The sequence below is a fragment of the Macaca fascicularis genome, chromosome 3 (assembly GCF_037993035.2).
Source record: "Macaca fascicularis isolate 582-1 chromosome 3, T2T-MFA8v1.1".
NCBI lineage: Eukaryota > Metazoa > Chordata > Mammalia > Primates > Cercopithecidae > Macaca > Macaca fascicularis.
Window position 1 is genome coordinate 68,521,591 of NC_088377.1, and position 24,614 is coordinate 68,546,204.

Consider the following 24,614-nt stretch of genomic DNA (forward strand, 5'->3'; position numbering starts at 1 on the left):
AAGGGATCCGAAATATCTGTTCTCAGATTCCACAGAAATAAGGCTAGCAAAGAGATTCACGAAATACAGATGTAACTCTGTGAGATGAATTAAGAGAACACTAAGCAGTTTCTCAGAAAGCTTCTTTCCAGATTTCATCTGAGGATATTTCCTTTTGTATTATAGCAGTCTATGGGCTTCCAATTTTCACTTTTCCAATTCCACAAGAACTCTCTTAGCGAAAGTTTTCTTGAGGGGAATGCTGTAACTCTGTGAGATGATTTCACAGAACACAAAGAAGTTTCTCAGAAAGCTTCTTTCTCTTTGTTATCGGAGGATATTTCCTTTGGCCCTATAGTTTTCCAAGGGATCCGAAATATCTCTTCCCAGATTCCACAGAAATAAGGCTAGCAAAGAGATTCACGAAATACAGATGTAACTCTGTGAGATGAATTAACAGAACACTAAGCAGTTTTTCAGAAAGCTTCTTTCCAGATTTCATCTGAGGATATTTCCTTTTGTACCATAGCCCTCTATGGGCTTCCAAATATCACTTTGCCAATTCCACAAGAACCGTCTTAGCGAAAGGTTTCTTGAGGGGAATGCTGTAACTCTGTGAGATGATTTCACAGAACACAAAGAAGTTTATCAGAAACCTTCTTTCTCTTTGTTATCGGAGGATATTTCCTTTGGCCCTATAGCCTTCAAAGGGATCTGAAATATCTGTTCTCAGATTCCACAGAAATAAGGCTAGCAAAGAGATCCACGAAATACAGATGTAACTCTGTGAGATGAATAAACAGAACACTAAGCAGTTTCTCAGAAAGCTTCTTTCCAGATTTCATCTGAGGATATTTCCTTTTGTACCATAGCCGTCTATGGGCTTCCAAATATCACTTTGCCAATTCCACAAGAACTGTCTTAGCGAAAGGTTTCTTGAGGGGAATGCTGTAACTCTGTGAGATGATTTCACAGAACACAAAGAAGTTTCTCAGAAAGCTTCTTTCTCTTTGTTATCGGAGGATATTTCCTTTGGTCCTATAGTCTTCAAAGGGATCCGAAATATCCGTTCTCAGATTCCACAGAAATAAGGCTAGCAAAGAGATCCACGAAATACAGATATAACTCTGTGAGTAGAAGTCACACATCGCAGTGCAGTTTTTCAGAAAGCTTCTTTCCAGATTTCATCTGAGGATATTTCCTTTTTCACCCTAGCCCTCTATGGGCTTCCAAATATCACTTTGCCAATTCCACAAGAACTGTCTTAGCGAAACGCTTCTTGAGGGGAAAGCTGTTACTCTGTGAGATGATTTCACAGAACACAAAGAAGTTTCTCAGAAAGCTTCTTTCTCTTTGTTATCGGAGGATATTTCCTTTGGCCCTATAGCCTTCAAAGGGATCCGAAATATCTGTTCTCAGATTCCACAGAAATAAGGCTAGCAAAGAGATCCACGAAATACAGATGTAACTCTGTGAGATGAATTAACAGAACACTAAGCAGTTTCTCAGAAAGCTTCTTTCCAGATTTCATCTGAGGATATTTCCTTTTGTACCATAGCCTTCTATGGGCTTCCAAATATGACTTTTCCAATTCCACAAAAACTGTGTTAGCGAAAGGTTTCTTGAGGGGAATGCTGTAAATCTGTGAGATGATTTCACAGAACACAAAGAAGTTTCTCAGAAAGCTTCTTTCTCTTTGTTATCGGAGGATATTTCCTTTGGCCCTGTAGTCTTCAAAGGGATCAGAATATCTGTTCTCAGATACCACAGAAATAAGGCTAGCAAACAGATCCACGAAATACAGATGTAACTCTGTGAGATGAATTAACAGAACACTAAGCAGTTTCTCAGAAAGCTTCTTTCCAGGTTTCATCTGAGGATATTTCCTTTTTCACCATAGCCCTCTATGGGCTTCCAAATATCACTTTGCCATTTCCACAAGAACTGTCTTGGCAAAAGGCTTCTTGAGTGGAAAGCTGTAAATCCGTGAGATGTTTTCACAGAACACAAAAAAGTTTCTCAGAAAGCTTCTTTCTCTTTCTTATCGGTGGATATTTCCTTTGGCCCTATAGTCTTCAAAGGGATCCGAAATATCCGTTATCAGATTTGACAGAAATAATGCTAGCAAAGAGATCCACGAAATACAGATATAACTCTGTGAGTAGAAGTAACACATCGCAGTGCAGTTTCTCAGAAAGCTTCTTTCCAGATTTCATCTGAGGATATTTCCTTTTGTTCCATAGCCGTCTATGGGCTTCCAAATATCACTTTGCCAATTCCACAAGAACTGTCTTAGGGAAAGTTTCTTGAGAAGAATGCTGTAACTCTGTGAGATGATTTCACAGAACACAAAGAAGTTTTGTAGAAAGCTTCTTTCTCTTTGTTATCGGAGGATATTTCCTTTGGCCGTGCAGTCTTCAAAGGAATCCGAAATATCTGTTCTCAGATTCCACAGAAATAAGGCTAGCAAAGAGATCCACGAAATACAGATGTAACTCTGTGAGATGAATTAACAGAACACTAAGCAGTTTCTCAGAAAGCTTCTTTCCAGATTTCATCTGAGGATGTTTCCTTTTGTACCATAGCCGTCTATGGGCTTCCAAATATCACTTTGCCAATTCCACAAGAACTGTCTTAGCGAAAGGTTTCTTGAGGGGAAAGCTGTAACTCTGTGAGATGATTTCACAGAACACAAAGAAGTTTATCAGAAAGCTTCTTTCTCTTTGTTATCGGAGGATATTTCCTTTGGCCCTATAGTCTTCAAAGGGATCCGAAATATCTATTCTCAGATTCCACAGAAATAAGGCTAACAAAGAGATTCACGAAATACAGATGTAACTCTGTGAGATGAATTAACAGAACACTAAGCAGTTTTTCAGAAATCTTCTTTCCAGATTTCATCTGAGGATATTTCCTTTTTCACCATAGCCCTCTATGGGCTTCCAAATATCACTTTGCCAATTCCACAAGAACTGTCTTAGCGAAAGGTTTCTTGAGGGGAATGCTGTAACTCTGTGAGATGATTTCACAGAACACAAAGAAGTTTCTCAGAAACCTTCTTTCTCTTTGTTATCGGAGGATATTTCCTTTGGCCCTATAGCCTTCAAAGGGATCCGAAATATCTGTTCTCAGATTCCACAGAAATAAGGCTAGCAAAGAGATCCTCGAAATACAGATGTAACTCTGTGAGATGAATAAACAGAACACTAAGCAGTTTCTCAGAAAGCTTCTTTCCAGATTTCATCTGAGGATATTTCCTTTTGTACCATAGCCGTCTATGGGCTTCCAAATATCACTTTGCCAATTCCACAAGAACTGTCTTAGCGAAAGGTTTCTTGAGGGGAATGCTGTAACTCTGTGAGATGATTTCACAGAACACAAAGAAGTTTCTCAGAAAGCTTCTTTCTCTTTGTTATCGGAGGATATTTCCCTTGGCCCTATAGTCTTCAAAGGGATCCGAAATATCTGTTCTCAGATTCCACAGAAATAAGGCTAGCAAAGAGATCCACGAAATACAGATGTAACTCTGTGAGATGAATTAACAGAACACTAAGCAGTTTCTCAGAAAGCTTCTTTCCAGATTTCATCTGAGGATATTTCCTTTTATACCATACCCGTCTATGGGCTTCCAAATATCACTTTGCCAATTCCACAAGAACTTTCTTAGCGAAAGGTTTCTTGAGGGGAATGCTGTAACTCTGTGAGATGATTTCACAGAACACAAAGAGGTTTCTCAGAAAGCTTCTTTCTCTTTGTTATCAGAGGATATTTCCTTTGGCCCTGTAGTCTTCAAAGGGATCAGAATATCTGTCCTCAGATTCCACAGAAATAAGGCTAGTAAAGAGATCCACGAAATACAGATGTAACCCTGTGAGATGAATTAACAGAACACTAAGCAGTTTCTCAGAAAGCTTCTTTCCAGATTTCATCTGAGGATATTTCCTTTTTCACCATAGCCCTCTATGGGCTTCCAAATATCACTTTGCCAATTCCACAAGAACTGTCTTAGCGAAAGGCTTCTTGAGAGGAAAGCTGTAACTCTGTGAGATGATTTCACAGAACACAAAGAAGTCTCTCAGAAATCTTCTTTCTCTTTGTTATCGGAGGATATTTCCTTTGGCCCTATAGTCTTCAAAGGGATCCGAAATATCTGTTCTCAGATTCCGCAGAAATAAGGCTAGCAAAGATATCCAAGAAATACAGATGTAACTCTGTGAGATGAATTAAAAGAACACTAAGCAGTTTCTCAGAAAGCTTCTTTCCAGATTTCATCTGAGGATATTTCCTTTTTCACCATAGCCCTCTATGGGCTTCCAAATATCAGTTTTCCAATTCCACAAGAACTGTCTTGGCGAAAGGCTTCTTGAGGGGAAAGCTGTAACTCTGTGAGATGTTTTCACAGAACACAAAGAAGTTTCTCAGAAAGCTTCTTTCTCTTTGTTATCGGAGGATATTTCCTTTGGTCCTAGAGTCTTCAAAGGGATCCGAAATATCCGTTCTCAGATTCCACAGAAATAAGGCTAGCAAAGAGATCCACGAAATACAGATATAACTCTGTGAGTAGAAGTCACACATCGCAGTGCAGTTTTTCAGAAAGCTTCTTTCCAGATTTCATCTGAGGATATTTCCTTTTTCACCCTAGCCCTCTATGGGCTTCCAAATATCACTTTGCCAATTCCACAAGAACTGTCTTAGCGAAACGCTTCTTGAGGGGAAAGCTGTAACTCTGTGAGATGATTTCACAGAACACAAAGAAGTTTCTCAGAAAGCTTCTTTCTCTTTGTTATCGGAGGATATTTCCTTTGGCCCTATAGCCTTCAAAGGGATCCGAAATATCTGTTCTCAGATTCCACAGAAATAAGGCAAGCAAAGAGATCCACGAAATACAGATGTAACTCTGTGAGATGAATTAACAGAACACTAAGCAGTTTCTCAGAAAGCTTCTTTCCAGATTTCATCTGAGGATATTTCCTTTTGTACCAAAGCCTTCTATGGGCTTCCAAATATGACTTTTCCAATTCCACAAAAACTGTGTTAGCGAAAGCCTTCTTGAGGGGAATGCTGTAACTCTGTGAGATGATTTCACAGAACACAAAGAAGTTTCACAGAAAGCTTCTTTCTCTTTGTTATCGGAGGATATTTCCTTTGGCCCTGTAGTCTTCAAAGGGATCAGAATATCTGTTCTCAGATACCACAGAAATAAGGCTAGCAAACAGATCCACGAAATACAGATGTAACTCTGTGAGATGAATTAACAGAACACTAAGCAGTTTCTCAGAAAGCTTCTTTCCTGGTTTCATCTGAGGATATTTCCTTTTTCACCATAGCCCTCTATGGGCTTCCAAATATCACTTTGCCATTTCCACAAGAACTGTCTTGGCAAAAGGCTTCTTGAGTGGAAAGCTGTAAATCCGTGAGATGTTTTCACAGAACACAAAAATGTTTCTCAGAAACCTTCTTTCTCTTTCTTATCGGAGGATATTTCCTTTGGCCCTATAGTCTTCAAAGGGATCCGAAATATCCGTTATCAGATTTCACAGAAATAAGGCTAGCAAAGAGATCCACGAAATACAGATATAACTCTGTGAGTAGAAGTAACACATCGCAGTGCAGTTTCTCAGAAAGCTTCTTTCCAGATTTCATCTGAGGATATTTCCTTTTGTACCATAGCCGTCTATGGGCTTCCAAATATCACTTTGCCAATTCCACAAGAACTGTCTTAGGGAAAGGTTTCTTGAGAGGAATGCTGTAACTCTGTGAGATGATTTCACAGAACACAAAGAAGTATTGTAGAAAGCTTCTTTCTCTTTGTTATCGGAGGATATTTCCTTTGGCCGTGCAGTCTTCAAAGGGATCCGAAATATCTGTTCTCAGATTCCACAGAAATAAGGCTAGCAAAGAGATCCACGAAATACAGATGTAACTCTGTGAGATGAATTAACAGAACACTAAGCAGTTTCTCAGAAAGCTTCTTTCCAGATTTCATCTGAGGATGTTTCCTTTTGTACCATAGCCGTCTTTGGGCTTCCAAATATCACTTTGCCAATTCCACAAGAACTGTCTTAGCGAAAGGTTTCTTGAGGGGAAAGCTGTAACTCTGTGAGATGATTTCACAGAACACAAAGAAGTTTATCAGAAAGCTTCTTTCTCTTTGTTATCGGAGGATATTTCCTTTGGCCCTATAGTCTTCAAAGGGATCCGAAATATCTATTCTCAGATTCCACAGAAATAAGGCTAGCAAAGTGATTCACGAAATACAGATGTAACTCTGTGAGATGAATTAACAGAACACTAAGCAGTTTTTCAGAAAGCTTCTTTCCAGATTTCATCTGAGGATATTTCCTTTTGTACCATAGCCGTCTATGGGCTTCCAAATATCACTTTGCCAATTCCACAAGAACTGTCTTAGCGAAAGGTTTCTTGAGGGGAATGCTGTAACTCTGTGAGATGATTTCACAGAACACAAAGAAGTTTATCAGAAACCTTCTTTCTCTTTGTTTTCGGAGGATATTTCCTTTGGCCCTATAGCCTTCAAACGGATCCGAAATATCTGTTCTCAGATTCCACAGAAATAAGGCTAGCAAAGAGATCCACGAAATACAGATGTAACTCTGTGAGATGAATAAACAGAACACTAAGCAGTTTCTCAGAAAGCTTCTTTCCAGATTTCATCTGAGGATATTTCCTTTTTCACCATAGCCCCCTAAGGGCTTCCAAATATCACTTTGCCAATTCCACAAGAACTGTCTTAGCGAAAGGTTTCTTGAGGGGAATGCTGTAACTCTGTGAGATGATTACACAGAACACAAAGAAGTTTCTCAGAAAGCTTCTTTCTCTTTGTTATCGGAGGATATTTCCCTTGGCCCTGTAGTCTTCAAAGGGATCCGAAATATCTGTTCTCAGATTCCACAGAAATAAGGCTAGCAAAGAGATCCACGAAATACAGATGTAACTCTGTGAGATGAATTAACAGAACACTAAGCAGTTTCTCAGAAAGCTTCTTTCCAGATTTCATCTGAGGATATTTCCTTTTGTACCATAGCCGTCTATGGGCTTCCAAATATCACTTTTCCAATTCCACAAGAACTGTCTTAGCGAAAGGTTTCTTGAGGGGAATGCTGTAATTCTGTGAGATGATTTCACAGAAAACAAAAAGTTTATCAGAAAGCTTCTTTCTCTTTGTTATTGGAGGATATTTCCTTTGGACCTGTAGTCTTCAAAGGGATCCGAAATATCTGTTCTCAAATTCCACAGAAATAAGGCTAGCAAAGAGGTCCACGAAATACAGATGTAACTCTGTGAGATGAATTAACAGAACACTAAGCAGTTTCTCAGAAAGCTTCTTTCCAGATTTCATCTGAGGATATTTCCTTTTGTATTATAGCAGTCTATGGGCTTCCAATTTTCACTTTTCCAATTCCACAAGAACTCTCTTAGCGAAAGGTTTCTTGAGGGGAATGCTGTAACTCTGTGAGATGATTTCACAGAACACAAAGAAGTTTCTCAGAAAGCTTCTTTCTCTTTGTTATCGGAGGATATTTCCTTTGGCCCTATAGTTTTCAAAGGGATCCGAAATATCTCTTCTCAGATTCCACAGAAATAAGGCTAGCAAAGAGATACACGAAATACAGATGTAACTCTGTGAGATGAATTAACAGAACACTAAGCAGTTTCTCAGAAAGCTTCTTTCCAGATTTCATCTGAGGATATTTCCTTTTGTACCATAGCCGTCTATGGGCTTCCAAATATCACTTTGCCAATTCCACAAGAACTCTCTTAGCGAAAGGTTTCTTGAGGGGAATGCTGTAACTCTGTGAGATGATTTCACAGAACACAAAGAAGTTTCTCAGAAAGCTTCATTCTCTTTGTTATCGGAGGATATTTCCTTTGGCCCTATAGTTTTCCAAGGGATCCGAAATATCTGTTCTCAGATTCCACAGAAATAAGGCTAGCAAAGAGATTCACGAAATACAGATGTAACTCTGTGAGACGAATTAACAGAACACTAAGCAGTTTCTCAGAAAGCTTCTTTCCAGATTTCATCGGAGGATATTTCCTTTTTTACCATAGCCGTCTAGGGGCTTCCATATATCACTTTGCCAATTCCACAAGAACTGTCTTAGCGAAAGGTTTCTAGAGGGGAATGCTGTAATTCTGTGAGATGATTTCACAGAACACAAAGAAGTTTCTCAGAAAGCTTCTTTCTCTTTGTTATCGGAGGATATTTCCTTTGGCCCTATAGCCTTCAAAGGGATCCGAAATATCCGTTCTCAGATTCCACAGAAATATGGCTAGCAAAAGAATCCCCGAAATACAGATGAAACTCTGTGAGATGAATTAACAGAACACTAAGCAGTTTCTCAGAAAGCTTCTTTCCAGATTTCATCTGAGGATATTTCCTTTTGTACCATAGCCGTCTATGGGCTTCCAAATATCACTTTGCCAATTCCACAAGAACTGTCTTAGCGAAAGGTTTCTGGAGGGGAATGCTGTAACTCTGTGAGATGATTTTACAGAACACAAAGAAGTTTCTCAGAAAGCTTCTTTCTCTTTGTTATCGGAGGATATTTCCTTTGGCCCTGTAGTCTTCAAAGGGATCCGAAATATCTGTTCTCAGATTCCACAGAAATAAGGCTAGCAAAGAGATCCACGAAATAAAGATGTAACTCTGTGAGATGAATTAACAGAACACTAAGCAGTTTCTCAGAAAGCTTCTTTCCAGATTTCATCTGAGGATATTTCCTTTTGTAACATAGCCGTCTACGGGCTTCCAAATATCACTTTGCCAATTCCACAAGAACTCTCTTAGCGAAAGGTTTCTTGAGGGGAAAGCTGTAACTCTGTGAGATGATTTCATAGAACACAAAGTAGTTTCTCAGAAAGCTTCCTTCTCTTTGTTATCGGAGGATATTTCCTTTGGCCCTATAGTTTTCAAAGGGATCCGAAATATCTGTTCTCAGATTCCACAGAAATAAGGGTAGCAAAGAGATCCACGAAATACAGATGTAACTCTGTGAGATGAATTAACAGAACACTAAGCAGTTTCTCAGAAAGCTTCTTACCAGATTTCATCTGAGGATATTTCCTTTTGTACCATAGCCGTCTATGGGCTTCCAAATATCACTTTGCCAATTCCACAAGAACTCTCTTAGCGAAAGGTTTCTTGAGGGGAATGCTGTAACTCTGTGAGATGATTTCACAGAACACAAAGAAGTTTCTCAGAAAGCTTCTTTCTCTTTGTTATCGGAGGATATTTCCTTTGGCCCTGTAGTCTTCAAAGGGATCCGAAATATCTGTTCTCAGATTCCACAGAAATAAGGCTAGCAAAGAGATCCAAGAAATACAGATGTAACTCTGTGAGAAAAATTAACAGAACACTAAGCAGTTTCTCAGAAAGCTTCTTTCCAGATTTCATCTGAGGATATTTCCTTTTGTACCATAGCCGTCTATGGGCTTCCAAATATCACTTTGCCAATTCCACAAGAACTGTCTTAGCGAAAGATTTCTTGAGGGGAATGCTGTAACTCTGTGAGATGATTTCACAGAACACAAAGAAGTTTCTCAGAAAGCTTCTTTCTCTTTGTTATCGGAGGATATTTCCTTTGGCCCTGAAGTCTTCAATGGGATCCGAAATATCCGTTTTCAGATTCCACAGAAATAAGGCTAGCAAAGAGATCCACGAAATACAGATGTAACTCTGTGAGATGAATTAACAGAACACTAAGCAGTTTCTCAGAAGGCTTCTTTCCAGACTTCATCTGAGGATATTCTCTTTTTCACCCTATCCCTCTATGGGCTTCCAAATATCACTTTGCCAATTCCACAAGAACTGTCTTAGCGAAAGGCTTCTTGAGGGGAATGCTGTAACTCTGTGAGATGATTTCACAGAACACAAAGATGTTTCTCAGAAAGCTTCTTTCTCTTTGTTATCGGAGGATATTTCCTTTGGTCCTATAGTCTTCAAAGGGATCCGAAATATCTGTTCTCAGATTCCACAGAAATAAGGCTGGCAAAAGGATCGAAGAAATACAGATGTAACTCTGTGAGATGAATTAACAGAACACTAAGCAGTTTCTCAGAAAGCTTCTTTCCAGATTTCAACTGAGGATATTTCCTTTTGTACCATAGCCGTCTATGGGCTTCCAAATATCACTTTGCTAATTCCACAAGAACTGTCTTAGCGAAAGGTTTCTTGAGGGGAATGCTGTAACTCTGTGAGATGATTTCACAGAACACAAAGAAGTTTCTCAGAAAGCTTCTTTCTCTTTGTTATCGGAGGATATTTCCTTTGGCCCTGTAGTCTTCAAAGGGATCCGAAATATCTGTTCTCAGATTCCACAGAAATAAGGCTAGCAAAGAGATCCACGAAATACAGATGTCACTCTGTGAGATGAATTAACAGAACACTAAGCAGTTTCTGAGAAAGCTTCTTTCCAGATTTCATCTGATGATATTTCCTTTTGTACCATAGCCGTCTATGGGCTTCCAAATATCACTTTGCCAATTCCACAAGAACTGTCTTAGCGAAAGGTTTCTTGAGGGGAATGCTGTAACTCTGTGAGATGATTTCACAGAACACAAAGAAGTTTCTCAGAAAGCTTCTTTCTCTTTGTTATCGGAGGATATTTCCTTTGGCCCTATAGTCTTCAAAGGGATTTGAAATATCTCTTCTTAGATTCCCCAGAAATAAGGCTAGCAAAGAGATCCAAGAAATACAGATGTAACTCTGTGAGATGTATTAAAAGAACACTAAGCAGTTTCTCAGAAAGCTTCTTTCCAGATTTCATCTGAGGATATTTCCTTTTTCACCATAGCCGTCTATGGGCTTCCAAATATCACTTTTCCAATTCCACAAGAACTGTTTAGGGAAAGGTTTCTTGAGAGGAATGCTGTAACTCTGTGAGATGATTTCACAGAACACAAAGAAGTTTTTTAGAAAGCTTCTTTCTCTTTGTTATCGGAGGATATTTCCTTTGGCCGTGCAGTCTTCAAAGGGATCCGAAATATCTGTTCTCAGATTCCACAGAAATAAGGCTAGCAAAGAGATCCACGAAATACAGATGTAACTCTGTGAGATGAATTAACAGAACACTAAGCAGTTTCTCAGAAAGCTTCTTTCCAGATTTCATCTGAGGATGTTTCCTTTTGTACCATAGCCGTCTATGGGCTTCCAAATATCACTTTGCCAATTCCACAAGAACTGTCTTAGCGAAAGGTTTCTTGAGGGGAATGCTGTAACTCTGTGAGATGATTTCACAGAACGCAAAGAAGTTTCTCAGAAAGCTTCTTTCTCTTTGTTATCGGAGGATATTTCCTTTGGCCCTATAGCCTTCAAAGGGATCCGAAATATCTGTTCTCAGATTCCTCAGAAATAAGGCTAGCAAAGAGATCCACGAAATACAGATGTAACTCTGTGAGATGAATTAACAGAACACTAAGCAGTTTCTCAGAAAGCTTCTTTCCAGATTTCATCTGAGGATATTTCCTTTTGTACCATAGCCGTCTATGGGCTTCCAAATATCACTTTGCCAATTACACAGGAACTGTCTTAGCGAAAGGTTTCTTGAGGGGAATGCTGTAACTCTGTGAGATGATTTCACAGAACACAAAGAAGTTTCTCAGAAAGCTTCTTTCTCTTTGTTATTGGAGGATATTTCCCTTGGCCCTGTAGTCTTCAAAGGGATCCGAAATATCTGTTCTCAGATTCCGCAGAAATAAGGCTAGCAAAGATATCCAAGAAATACAGATGTAACTCTGTGAGATGAATTAACAGAACACTAAGCAGTTTCTCAGAAAGCTTCTTTCCAGATTTCATCTGAGGATATTTCCTTTTTCACCATAGCCCTCTATGGGCTTCCAAATATCACTTTTCCAATTACACAAGAACTGTCTTGGCGAAAGGCTTCTTGAGGGGAAAGCTGTAACTCTGTGAGATGTTTTCACAGAACACAAAGAAGTTTCTCAGAAAGCTTCTTTCTCTTTGTTATCGGAGGATATTTCCTTTGGTCCTATAGTCTTCAAAGGGATCCGAAATATCCGTTCTCAGATTACACAGAAATAAGGCTAGCAAAGAGATCCACGAAATACAGATATAACTCTGTGAGTAGAAGTCACACATCGCAGTGCAGTTTTTCAGAAAGCTTCTTTCCAGATTTCATCTGAGGATATTTCCTTTTTCACCCTAGCCCTCTATGGGCTTCCAAATATCACTTTGCCAATTCCACAAGAACTGTCTTAGCGAAACGCTTCTTGAGGAGAAAGCTGTAACTCTGTGAGATGATTTCACAGAACACAAAGAAGTTTCTCAGAAAGCTTCTTTCTCTTTGTTATCGGAGGATATTTCCTTTGGCCCTATAGCCTTCAAAGGGATCCGAAATATCTGTTCTCAGATTCCACAGAAATAAGGCTAGCAAAGAGATCCACGAAATACAGATGTAACTCTGTGGGATGAATTAACAGAACACTAAGCAGTTTCTCAGAAAGCTTCTTTCCAGATTTCATCTGAGGATATTTCCTTTTGTACCATAGCCGTCTATGGGCTTCCAAATATGACTTTTCCAATTCCACAAAAACTGTGTTAGCGAAAGGCTTCTTGAGAGGAATGCTGTAACTCTGTGAGATGATTTCACAGAACACAAAGAAGTTTCTCAGAAAGATTCTTTCTCTTTGTTATCGGAGGATATTTCCTTTGGCCCTGTAGTCTTCAAAGGGATCAGAATATCTGTTCTCAGATACCACAGAAATAAGGCTAGCAAACAGATCCACGAAATACAGATGTAACTCTGTGAGATGAATTAACAGAACACTAAGCAGTTTCTCAGAAAGCTTCTTTCCAGGTTTCATCTGAGGATATTTCCTTTTTCACCATAGCCGTCTATGGGCTTCCAAATATCACTTTTCCAATTCCACAAGAACTGTCTTAGGGAAAGGTTTCTTGAGAGGAATGCTGTAACTCTGTGAGATGATTTCACAGAACACAAAGAAGTTTTGTAGAAAGCTTCTTTCTCTTTGTTATCGGAGGATATTTCCTTTGGCCGTGCAGTCTTCAAAGGGATCCGAAATATCTGTTCTCAGATTCCACAGAAATAAGGCTAGCAAAGAGATCCACGAAATACAGATGTAACTCTGTGAGATGAATTAACAGAACACTAAGCAGTTTCTCAGACAGCTTCTTTCCAGATTTCTTCTGAGGATGTTTCCTTTTGTACCATAGCCGTCTATGGGCTTCCAAATATCACTTTGCCAATTCCACAAGAACTGTCTTAGCGAAAGGTTTCTTGAGGGGAAAGCTGTAACTCTGTGAGATGATTTCACAGAACACAAAGAAGTTTCTCAGAAAGCTTCTTTCTCTTTGTTATCGGAGGATATTTCCTTTGGCCCTATAGCCTTCAAAGGGATCCGAAATATCTGTTCTCAGATTCCTCAGAAATAAGGCTAGCAAAGAGATCCACGAAATACAGATGTAACTCTGTGAGATGAATTAACAGAACACTAAGCAGTTTCTCAGAAAGCTTCTTTCCAGATTTCATCTGAGGATATTTCCTTTTGTACCATAGCCGTCTATGGGCTTCCAAATATCACTTTGCCAATTACACAGGAACTGTCTTAGCGAAAGGTTTCTTGAGGGGAATGCTGTAACTCTGTGAGATGATTTCACAGAACACAAAGAAGTTTCTCAGAAAGCTTCTTTCTCTTTGTTATTGGAGGATATTTCCCTTGGCCCTGTAGTCTTCAAAGGGATCCGAAATATCTGTTCTCAGATTTCGCAGAAATAAGGCTAGCAAAGATATCCAAGAAATACAGATGTAACTCTGTGAGATGAATTAACAGAACACTAAGCAGTTTCTCAGAAAGCTTCTTTCCAGATTTCATCTGAGGATATTTCCTTTTTCACCATAGCCCTCTATGGGCTTCCAAATATCACTTTTCCAATTACACAAGAACTGTCTTGGCGAAAGGCTTCTTGAGGGGAAAGCTGTAACTCTGTGAGATGTTTTCACAGAACACAAAGAAGTTTCTCAGAAAGCTTCTTTCTCTTTGTTATCGGAGGATATTTCCTTTGGTCCTATAGTCTTCAAAGGGATCCGAAATATCCGTTCTCAGATTACACAGAAATAAGGCTAGCAAAGAGATCCACGAAATACAGATATAACTCTGTGAGTAGAAGTCACACATCGCAGTGCAGTTTTTCAGAAAGCTTCTTTCCAGATTTCATCTGAGGATATTTCCTTTTTCACCCTAGCCCTCTATGGGATTCCAAATATCACTTTGCCAATTCCACAAGAACTGTCTTAGCGAAACGCTTCTTGAGGAGAAAGCTGTAACTCTGTGAGATGATTTCACAGAACACAAAGAAGTTTCTCAGAAAGCTTCTTTCTCTTTGTTATCGGAGGATATTTCCTTTGACCCTATAGCCTTCAAAGGGATCCGAAATATCTGTTCTCAGATTCCACAGAAATAAGGCTAGCAAAGAGATCCACGAAATACAGATGTAACTCTGTGGGATGAATTAACAGAACACTAAGCAGTTTCTCAGAAAGCTTCTTTCCAGATTTCATCTGAGGATATTTCCTTTTGTACCATAGCCGTCTATGGGCTTCCAAATATGACTTTTCCAATTCCACAAAAACTGTGTTAGCGAAAGGCTTCTTGAGGGGAATGCTGTAACTCTGTGAGATGATTTCACAGAACACAAAGAAGTTTCTCAGAAAGATTCTTTCTCTTTGTTATCGGAGGATATTTCCTTTGGCCCTGTAGTCTTCAAAGGGATCAGAATATCTGTTCTCAGATACCACAGAAATAAGGCTAGCAAACAGATCCACGAAATACAGATGTAACTCTGTGAGATGAATTAACAGAACACTAAGCAGTTTCTCAGAAAGCTTCTTTCCAGGTTTCATCTGAGGATATTTCCTTTTTCACCATAGCCGTCTATGGGCTTCCAAATATCACTTTTCAATTCCACAAGAACTGTCTTAGGGAAAGGTTTCTTGAGAGGAATGCTGTAACTCTGTGAGATGATTTCACAGAACACAAAGAAGTTTTGTAGAAAGCTTCTTTCTCTTTGTTATCGGAGGATATTTCCTTTGGCCGTGCAGTCTTCAAAGGGATCCGAAATATCTGTTCTCAGATTCCACAGAAATAAGGCTAGCAAAGAGATCCACGAAATACAGATGTAACTCTGTGAGATGAATTAACAGAACACTAAGCAGTTTCTCAGACAGCTTCTTTCCAGATTTCTTCTGAGAATGTTTCCTTTTGTACCATAGCCGTCTATGGGCTTCCAAATATCACTTTGCCAATTCCACAAGAACTGTCTTAGCGAAAGGTTTCTTGAGGGGAAAGCTGTAACTCTGTGAGATGATTTCACAGAACACAAAGAAGTTTATCAGAAAGCTTCTTTCTCTTTGTTATCGGAGGATATTTCCTTTGGCCCTATAGTCTTCAAAGGGATCCGAAATATCTATTCTCAGATTCCACAGAAATAAGGCTAGCAAAGAGATTCACGAAATACAGATGTAACTCTGTGAGATGAATTAACAGAACACTAAGCAGTTTTTCAGAAAGCTTCTTTCCATATTTCATCTGAGGATATTTCCTTTTGTACCATAGCCGTCTATGGGCTTCCAAATATCACTTTGCCAATTCCACAAGAACTGTCTTAGCGAAAGGTTTCTTGAGGGGAATGCTGTAACTCTGTGAGATGATTTCACAGAACACAAAGAAGTTTATCAGAAAGCTTCTTTCTCTTTGTTATCGGAGGATATTTCCTTTGGCCCTATAGCCTTCAAAGGGATCCGAAATATCTGTTCTCAGATTCCTCAGAAATAAGGCTAGCAAAGAGATCCACGAAACACAGATGTAACTCTGTGAGATGAATTAACAGAACACTAAGCAGTTTCTCAGAAAGCTTCTTTCCAGATTTCATCTGAGGATACTTCCTTTTGTACCATAGCCGTCTATGGGCTTCCAAATATCACTTTGCCAATTCCACAGGAACTGTCTTAGCGAAAGGTTTCCTGAGGGGAATGCTGTAACTCTGTGAGATGATTTCACAGAACACAAAGAAGTTTCTCAGAAAGCTTCTTTCTCTTTGTTATTGGAGGATATTTCCCTTGGCCCTGTAGTCTTCAAAGGGATCCGAAATATCTGTTCTCAGATTCCACAGAAATAAGGCTAGCAAAGAGATCCACGAAATACAGATGTCACTCTGTGAGATGAATTAACAGAACACTAAGCAGTTTCTCAGAAAGCTTCTTTCCAGATTTCATCTGAGGATATTTCCTTTTGTACCATAGCCGTCTATGGGCTTCCAAATATCACTTTGCCAATTCCACAAGAACTGTCTTAGCGAAAGGTTTCTTGAGGGGAATGCTGTAACTCTGTGAGATGATTTCACAGAACACAAAGAAGTTTATCAGAAAGCTTCTTTCTCTTTGTTATTGGAGGATATTTCCTTTGGCCCTGTAGTCTTCAAAGGGATCCGAAATATCTGTTCTCAGATTCCACAGAAATAAGGCTAGCAAAGAGATCCACGAAATACAGATGTAACTCTGTGAGATGAATTAACAGAACACTAAGCAGTTTCTCAGAAAGCTTCTTTCCAGATTTCATCTGAGGATATTTCCTTTTGTATTATAGCAGTCTATGGGCTTCCAATTTTCACTTTTCCAATTCCACAAGAACTCTCTTAGCGAAAGGTTTCTGGAGGGGAATGCTGTAACTCTGTGAGATGATTTCACAGAACACAAAGAAGTTTCTCAGAAAGCTTCTTTCTCTTTGTTATCGGAGGATATTTCCTTTGGCCCAATAGTTTTCAAAGGGATCCGAAATATCTCTTCTCAGATTCCACAGAAATAAGGCTAGCAAAGAGATCCACGAAATACAGATGTAACTCTGTGAGATGAATTAACAGAACACTAAGCAGTTTCTCAGAAAGCTTCTTTCCAGATTTCATCTGAGGATATTTCCTTTTGTACCATAGCCGTCTATGGGCTTCCAAATATCACTTTGCCAATTCCACAAGAACTCTCTTAGCGAAAGGTTTCTTGAGGGGAATGCTGTAACTCTGTGAGATGATTTCACAGAACACAAAGAAGTTTCTCAGAAAGCTTTTTTCTCTTTGTTATCGGAGGATATTTCCTTTGGCCCTATAGTTTTCCAAGGGATCCGAAATATCTGTTCTCAGATTCCACAGAAATAAGGCTAGCAAAGAGATTCACGAAATACAGATGTAACTCTGTGAGATGAATTAACAGAACACTAAGCAGTTTCTCACAAAGCTTCTTTCCAGATTTCATCGGAGGATATTTCCTTTTTTACCATAGCCGTCTAGGGGCTTCCATATATCACTTTGCCAGTTCCACAAGAACTGTCTTAGCGAAAGGTTTCTAGAGGGGAATGCTGTAATTCTGTGAGATGATTTCACAGAACACAAAGAAGTTTCTCAGAAAGCTTCTTTCTCTTTGTTATCGGAGGATATTTCCTTTGGCCCTATAGCCTTCAAAGGGATCCGAAATATCTGTTCTCAGATTTCACAGAAATAAGGCTAGCAAAAGAATCCCCGAAATACAGATGAAACTCTGTGAGATGAATTAACAGAACACTAAGCAGTTTCTCAGAAAGCTTCTTTCCAGATTTCATCTGAGGATATTTCCTTTTGTACCATAGCCGTCTATGGGCTTCCAATTATCACTTTTCCAATTCCACAAGAACTCTCTTAGCGAAAGGTTTCTTGAGGGGAATGCTGTAACTCTGTGAGATGATTTCACAGAACACAAAGAAGTTTCTCAGAAAGCTTCTTTCTCTTTATTATCGGAGGATATTTCCTTTGGCCCTATAGTTTTCAAAGGGATCCGAAATATCACTTCTCAGATTCCACAGAAATAAGGCTAGCAAAGAGATCCACGAAATACAGATGTAACTCTGTGAGATGAATTAACAGAACACTAAGCAGTTTCTCAGAAAGCTTCTTTCCAGATTTCATCTGAGGATATTTCCTTTTGTACCATAGCCGTCTATGGGCTTCCAAATATCACTTTGCCAATTCCACAAGAACTCTCTTAGCGAAAGGTTTCTTGAGGGGAATGCTGTAACTCTGTGAGATGATTTCACAGAACACAAAGAAGTTTCTCAGAAAGCTTCTTTCTCTTTGTTATCGGAAGATATTTCCTTTGGCCCTATAGTTTTCAAAGGAATCCGAAATATCTGTTCTCAGATTCCACAGAAATAAGGCTAGCAAAGAGATTCACGAAATACAGATGTAACTCTGTGAGATGAATTAACAGAACACTAAGCAGTTTCTCAGAAAGCTTCTTTCCAGATTTCATCTGAGGATATTTCCTTTTTTACCATAGCCGTCTAGGGGCTTCCAAATATCACTTTGCCAATTCCACAAGAACTGTCTTAGCGAAAGGTTTCTTGAGGGGAATGCTGTAATTCTGTGAGATGATTTCACAGAACACAAAGAAGTTTATCAGAAAGCTTCTTTCTCTTTGTTATCGGAGGATATATCCTTTGGCCCTATAGTCTTCAAAGGGATCCGAAATATCCATTCTCAGATTCCACAGAAATAAGGCTAGCGAAGAGATCCACGAAATACAGATATAACTCTGTGAGTAGAAGTCACACATCACAGAGCAGTTTCTGAGAAAGCTTCTTTCCAGATTTCATCTGAGGATATTTCCTTTTTCACTCTAGCCCTCTATGGGCTTCCAAATATCACTTTGCCAATTCCACAAGAACTGTCTTAGCGAAACGCTTCTTGAGGGGAAAGCTGTAACTCTGTGAGATGATTTCACAGAACACAAAGAAGTTTCTCAGAAAGCTTCTTTCTCTTTGTTATCGGAGGATATTTCCTTTGGCCCTGTAGTCTTCAAAGGGATCCGAAATATCTGTTCTCAGATTCCACAGAAATAAGGCTAGCAAAGAGATCCACGAAATACAGATGTAACTCTGTGAGATGAATTAACAGAACACTAAGCAGTTTCTCAGAAAGCTTCTTTCCAGATTTCATCGGAGGATATTTCCTTTGGACCATAGCTGTCTATGGGCTTCCAAATATCACTCTGCCAATTCCACAAGAACTCTCTTAGCGAAAGGTTTCTTGAGGGGAATGCTGTAACTCTGTGAGATGATTTCACAGAACACAAAGAAGTTTCTCAGAAAGCTTCTTTCTCTTTGTTATCATAGGATATTTCCTTTGGCCCTATAGTTTTCAAAGGGATTCGAAATATCTGTTCTCACATTCCACAGAAATAAGGCTAGCAAAGAGATTCACGAAATACAGATGTAACTCTGTGAGATGAATTAACAGAACACAAAGCAGTTTCTCAGAAAGCTTCTTTCCAGATTTCATCTGAGGATATTTCCTTTTTTACCATAGCCGTCTAGGGGCTTCCAAATATCACTTTGCCAATGCCACAAGAACTGTCTTAGCGAAAGGTTTCTTGAGGGGAATGCTGTAATTCTGTGAGATGATTTCACAGAACACAAAGAAGTTTATCAGAAAGCTTCTTTCTCTTTGTTATCGGAGGATATTTCCTTTGGCCCTATAGCCTTCAAAGGGATCCGAAATATCTGTTCTCAGATTCCACAGATATAAGGCTAGCAAAGAGATCCACGAAATACAGATGTAACTCTGTGAGATGAATTAACAGAACATTAAGCAATTTCTCAGATAGCTTCTTTCCAGATTTCATCTGAGGATATTTCCTTTTGTACCATAGCCGTCTATGGGCTTCCAAAAATCATTTTGCCAATTCCACAAGAACTGTCTTAGCGAAAGGTTTCTTGAGGGGAATGCTGTAACTCTGTGAGATGATTTCACAGAACACAAAGAAGTTTCTCAGAAAGCTTCTTTCTCTTTGTTATCGGAGGATATTTCCTTTGGCCCTGTAGTCTTCAAAGGGATCCGAAATATCTGTTGTCAGATTCCACAGAAATAAGGCTAGCAAAGAGATCCACGAAATACAGATGTAACTCTCTGAGATGAATTAACAGAACACTAAGCAGTTTCTCAGAAAGCTTCTTTCCAGATTTCATCTGAGGATATTTCCTTTTGTACCATAGCTGTCTATGGGCTTCCAAATATCACTCTGCCAATTTCACAAGAACTCTCTTAGCGAAAGGTATCTTGAGGGGAAAGCTGTAACTCTGTGAGATGATTTCACAGAACACAAAGAAGTTTCTCAGAAAGCTTCTTTCTCTTTGTTATCGGAGGATATTTTCTTTGGCCCTATAGTCTTCAAAGGGATCCGAAATATCTGTTCTCAGATTCCACAGAAATAAGGCTAGCAAAGAGATCCACTAAATACAGATATAACTCTGTGAGTAGAAGTCACACATCGCAGTGCAGTTTCTCCGAAAGCTTCTTTCCAGATTTCATCTGAGGATATTTCCTTTTTCACCCTAGCCCTCTATGGGCTTCCAAATATCACTTTGCCAATTCCACAAGAACTGTCTTAGCGAAACGCTTCTTGAGGGGAAAGCTGTAACTCTGTGAGATGATTTCACAGAACACAAAGAAGTTTCTCAGAAAGCTTCTTTCTCTTTGTTATCGGAGGATATTTCCTTTGGCCCTACAGTCTTCAAAGGGATCAGAATATCTGTTCTCAGATTCCACAGAAATAAGGCTAGCAAAGAGATCCACGAAATACAGATGTAACTCTGTGAGATGAATTAACAGAACACTAAGCAGTTTCTCAGAAAGCTTCTTTCCAGGTTTCATCTGAGGATATTTCCTTTTTCACCGTAGCCCTCGATGGGCTTCCAAATATCACTTTGCCAATTCCACAAGAACTGTCTTAGCGAAAGGTTTCTTGAGGGTAATGCTGTAACTCTGTGAGATGATTTCACAGAACACAAAGAAGTTTCTCAGAAAGCTTCTTTCTGAGGCCGGGCGCGGTGGCTCAAGCCTGTAATCCCAGCACTTTGGGAGGCCGAGGCGGGTGGATCACGAGGTCAGGAGATCGAGACTATCCTGGCTAACATGGTGAAACCCCGTCTCTACTAAAAATACAAAAAACTAGCCGGGCGTGGTGGCGGGCGCCTGTAGTCTCAGCTACTTGGGAGGCTGAGGCGGGAGAATGGCGTGAACCCGGGAGGCGGAGCTTGCAGTGAGCCGACATCATGCCACTGCACTCCAGCCTGGGAGACACAGCGAGACTCCATCTCAAAAAAAAAAAAAAAAAAAAAAAAGAAAGCTTCTTTCTCTTTGTTATCGGAGGATATTTCCTTTGGCCCTATAGTTTTCAAAGGGATCCGAAATATCTGTTCTCAGATTCCACAGAAATAAGGCTATCAAAGAGATTCACGAAATACAGATATAACTCTGTGAGATGAATTAACAGAACACTAAGTAGTTTCTCAGAAAGCTTCTTTCTCTTTGTTATCGGAGGATATTTCCTTAGGCCCTGTAGTCTTCAAAGGGATTAGAATTTCTGTTCTCAGATACCACAGAAATAAGGCTAGAAAAGAGATCCACGAAATACAGATGTAACTCTGTGAGATGAATTAACAGAACACTAAGCAGTTTCTCTGAAAGCTTCTTTCCAGGTTTCATCTGGGGATATTTCCTTTTTCACCATAGCCCTCAATGGGCTTCCAAATATCACTTTGCCAATTCCACAAGAACTGTCTTAGCGAAAGGCTTCTTGAGAGGAAAGCTGTAACTCTGTGAGATGATTTCACAGAACACAAAGAAGTTTCTCAGAAAGCTTCTTTCTCTTTGTTATCGGAGGATATTTCCTTTGGCCCTATAGTCTTCAAAGGGATCCGAAATATCTGTTCTCAGATTCCACAGAAATAAGGCTAGCAAAGATATCCAAGAAATACAGATGTAACTCTGTGAAATGAATTAACAGAACACTAAGCAGTTTCTCAGAAAGCTTCTTTCCAGATTTCATCTGAGGATATTTCCTTTTTCACCATAGCCCTCTATGGGCTACCAAATATCACTTTTCCAATTCCACAAGAACTGTCTTGACGAAAGTATTCTTGAGGGGAAAGCTGTAACTCTGTGAGATGTTTTCACAGAACACAAAGAAGTTTCTCAGAAAGCTTCTTTCTCTTTGTTATCGGAGGATATTTCCTTTGGCCCTATAGTCTTCAAAGGGATCCGAAATATCCGATCTCAGATTCCACAGAAATAAGGCTAGCAAAGAGATCCACGAAATACAGATATAACTCTGAGAGTAGAAGTCACACATCGCAGTGCAGTTTCTCAGAAAGCTTCTTTCCAGATTTCATCTGACGATATTTCCTTTTTCACCATAGCTCCCTATGGGCTTCCAAATATCACTTTGCCAATTCCACAAGAACTGTCTTGGCGAAAGGCTTGTTGAGGGGGAAGCTGTAACTCTGTGAGATGATTTCACAGAACACAAAGAAGTTTGTCAGAAAGCTTCTTTCTCTTTGTTATCGGAGGATATTTCCTTTGGCCCTATAGCCTTCAAAGGGATCCGAAATATCTGTTCTCAGATTCCACAGAAATAAGGCTAGCAATGAGATCCACGAAATACAGATGTAACTCTGTGAGATGAATTAACAGAACACTAAGCAGTTTCTCATAAAGCTTCTTTCCAGATTTCATCTGAGGATATTTCCTTTTGTACCATAGCCGTCTATGGGCTTCCAAATATCACTTTGCCAATTCCACAAGAACTGTCTTAGCGAAAGGTTTCTTGAGGGGAATCCTGTAACTCTGTGAGATGATTTCACAGAACACAAAGAAATTTCTCAGAAAGCTTCTTTCTCTTTGTTATCGGAGGATATTTCCTTTGGCCCTGTAGTCTTCAAAGGGATCCGAAATATCTGTTCTCAGATTCCACAGAAATAAGGCTAGCAAAGAGATCCACGAAATACAGATGTAACTCTGTGAGATGAATTAACAGAACACTAAGCAGTTTCTCAGAAAGCTTCTTTCCAGATTTCATCTGAGGATATTTCCTTTTGTACCATAGCCGTCTATGGGCTTCCAAATATCACTTTGCCAATTTCACAAGAACTCTCTTAGCGAAAGGTTTCTTGAGGGGAATGCTGTAAGTCTGTGAGATGATTTCACAGAACACAAAGATGTTTCTCAGAAAGCTTCTTTCTCTTTGTTATCGGAGGATATTTCCTTTGGCCCTATAGCCTTCAAAGGGATCCGAAATATCTGTTCTCAGATTCCACAGAAATAAGGCTAGCAAAGAGATCCACGAAATACAGATGTAACTCTGTGAGATGAATTAACAGAACACTAAGCAGTTTCTCAGAAAGCTTCTTTCCAGATTTCATCTGAGGATATTTCCTTTTGTACCATAGCCGTCTATGGGCTTCCAAATATCACTTTTCAAATTCCACAAAAACTGTGTTAGCGAAAGGTTTCTTGAGGGTAATGCTGTAACTCTGTGAGATGATTTCACAGAACACAAAGAAGTTTCTCAGAAAGCTTCTTTCTCTTTGTTATTGGAGGATATTTCCTTTGGCCCTTTAGTCTTCAAAGGGATCCGAAATATCTGTTCTCAGATTCCACAGAAATAAGGCTAGCAAAGATATCCAAGAAATACAGATGTAACTCTGTGAGATGAATTAACAGAACACTAAGCAGTTTCTCAGAAAGCTTCTTTGCAGATTTCATCTGAGGATATTTCCTTTTTCACCGTAGCCCTCTATGGGCTTTCAAATATCACTTTTCCAATTCAACAAGAACTGTCTTGGCGAAAGGCTTCTTGAGGGGAAAGCTGTAACTCTGTGAGATGTTTTCACAGAACACAAAGAAGTTTCTCAGAAAGCTTCTTTCTCTTTGTTATCGGAGGATATTTCCTTTGGCCCTATAGTCTTCAAAGAGATCCGAAATATCCTTTCTCAGATTCCACAGAAATAAGGCTAGCAAAGAGATCCACGAAATACAGATATAACTCTGTGAGTAGAAGTCACACATCGCAGTGCAGTTTCTCAGAAAGCTTCTTTCGAGATTTCATCGGAGGATATTTCCTTTTTCACCCTAGCCCTCTATGGGCTTCCAAATATCACTTTGCCAATTCCACAAGAACTGTCTTAGCGAAACGCTTCTTGAGGGGAAAGCTGTAACTCTGTGAGATGATTTCACAGAACACAAAGAAGATTCTCAGAAAGCTTCTTTCTCTTTGTTATCGGAGGATATTTCCTTTGGCCCTATAGTCTTCAAAGGGATCCGAAGTATCTGTTCTCAGATTCCACAGAAATAAGGCTAGCAAAGAGATCCACGAAATACAGATGTAACTCTGTGAGATGAAATAACAGAACACTAAGCAGTTTCTCAGAAAGCTTCTTTCCAGGTTTCATCTGAGGATATTTCCTTTTTCACCATAGCCCTCTATGGGCTTCCAAATATCACTTTGCCAATTCCACAAGAACTGTCTTAGCGAAAGGCTTCTTGAGAGGAAAGCTGTAACTCTGTGAGATGATTTCACAGAACACAAAGGAGTTTATCAGAAAGCTTCTTTCTCTTTTTTATCGGTGGATATTTCCTTTGGCCCTATAGCCTTCAAAGGGATCCGAAATATCTGTTCTCAGATTCCACAGAAATAAGGCTAGCAAAGAGATCCACGAAATACAGATGTAACTCTGTGAGATGAATTAACAGAACACTAAGCAGTTTCTCAGAAAGCTTC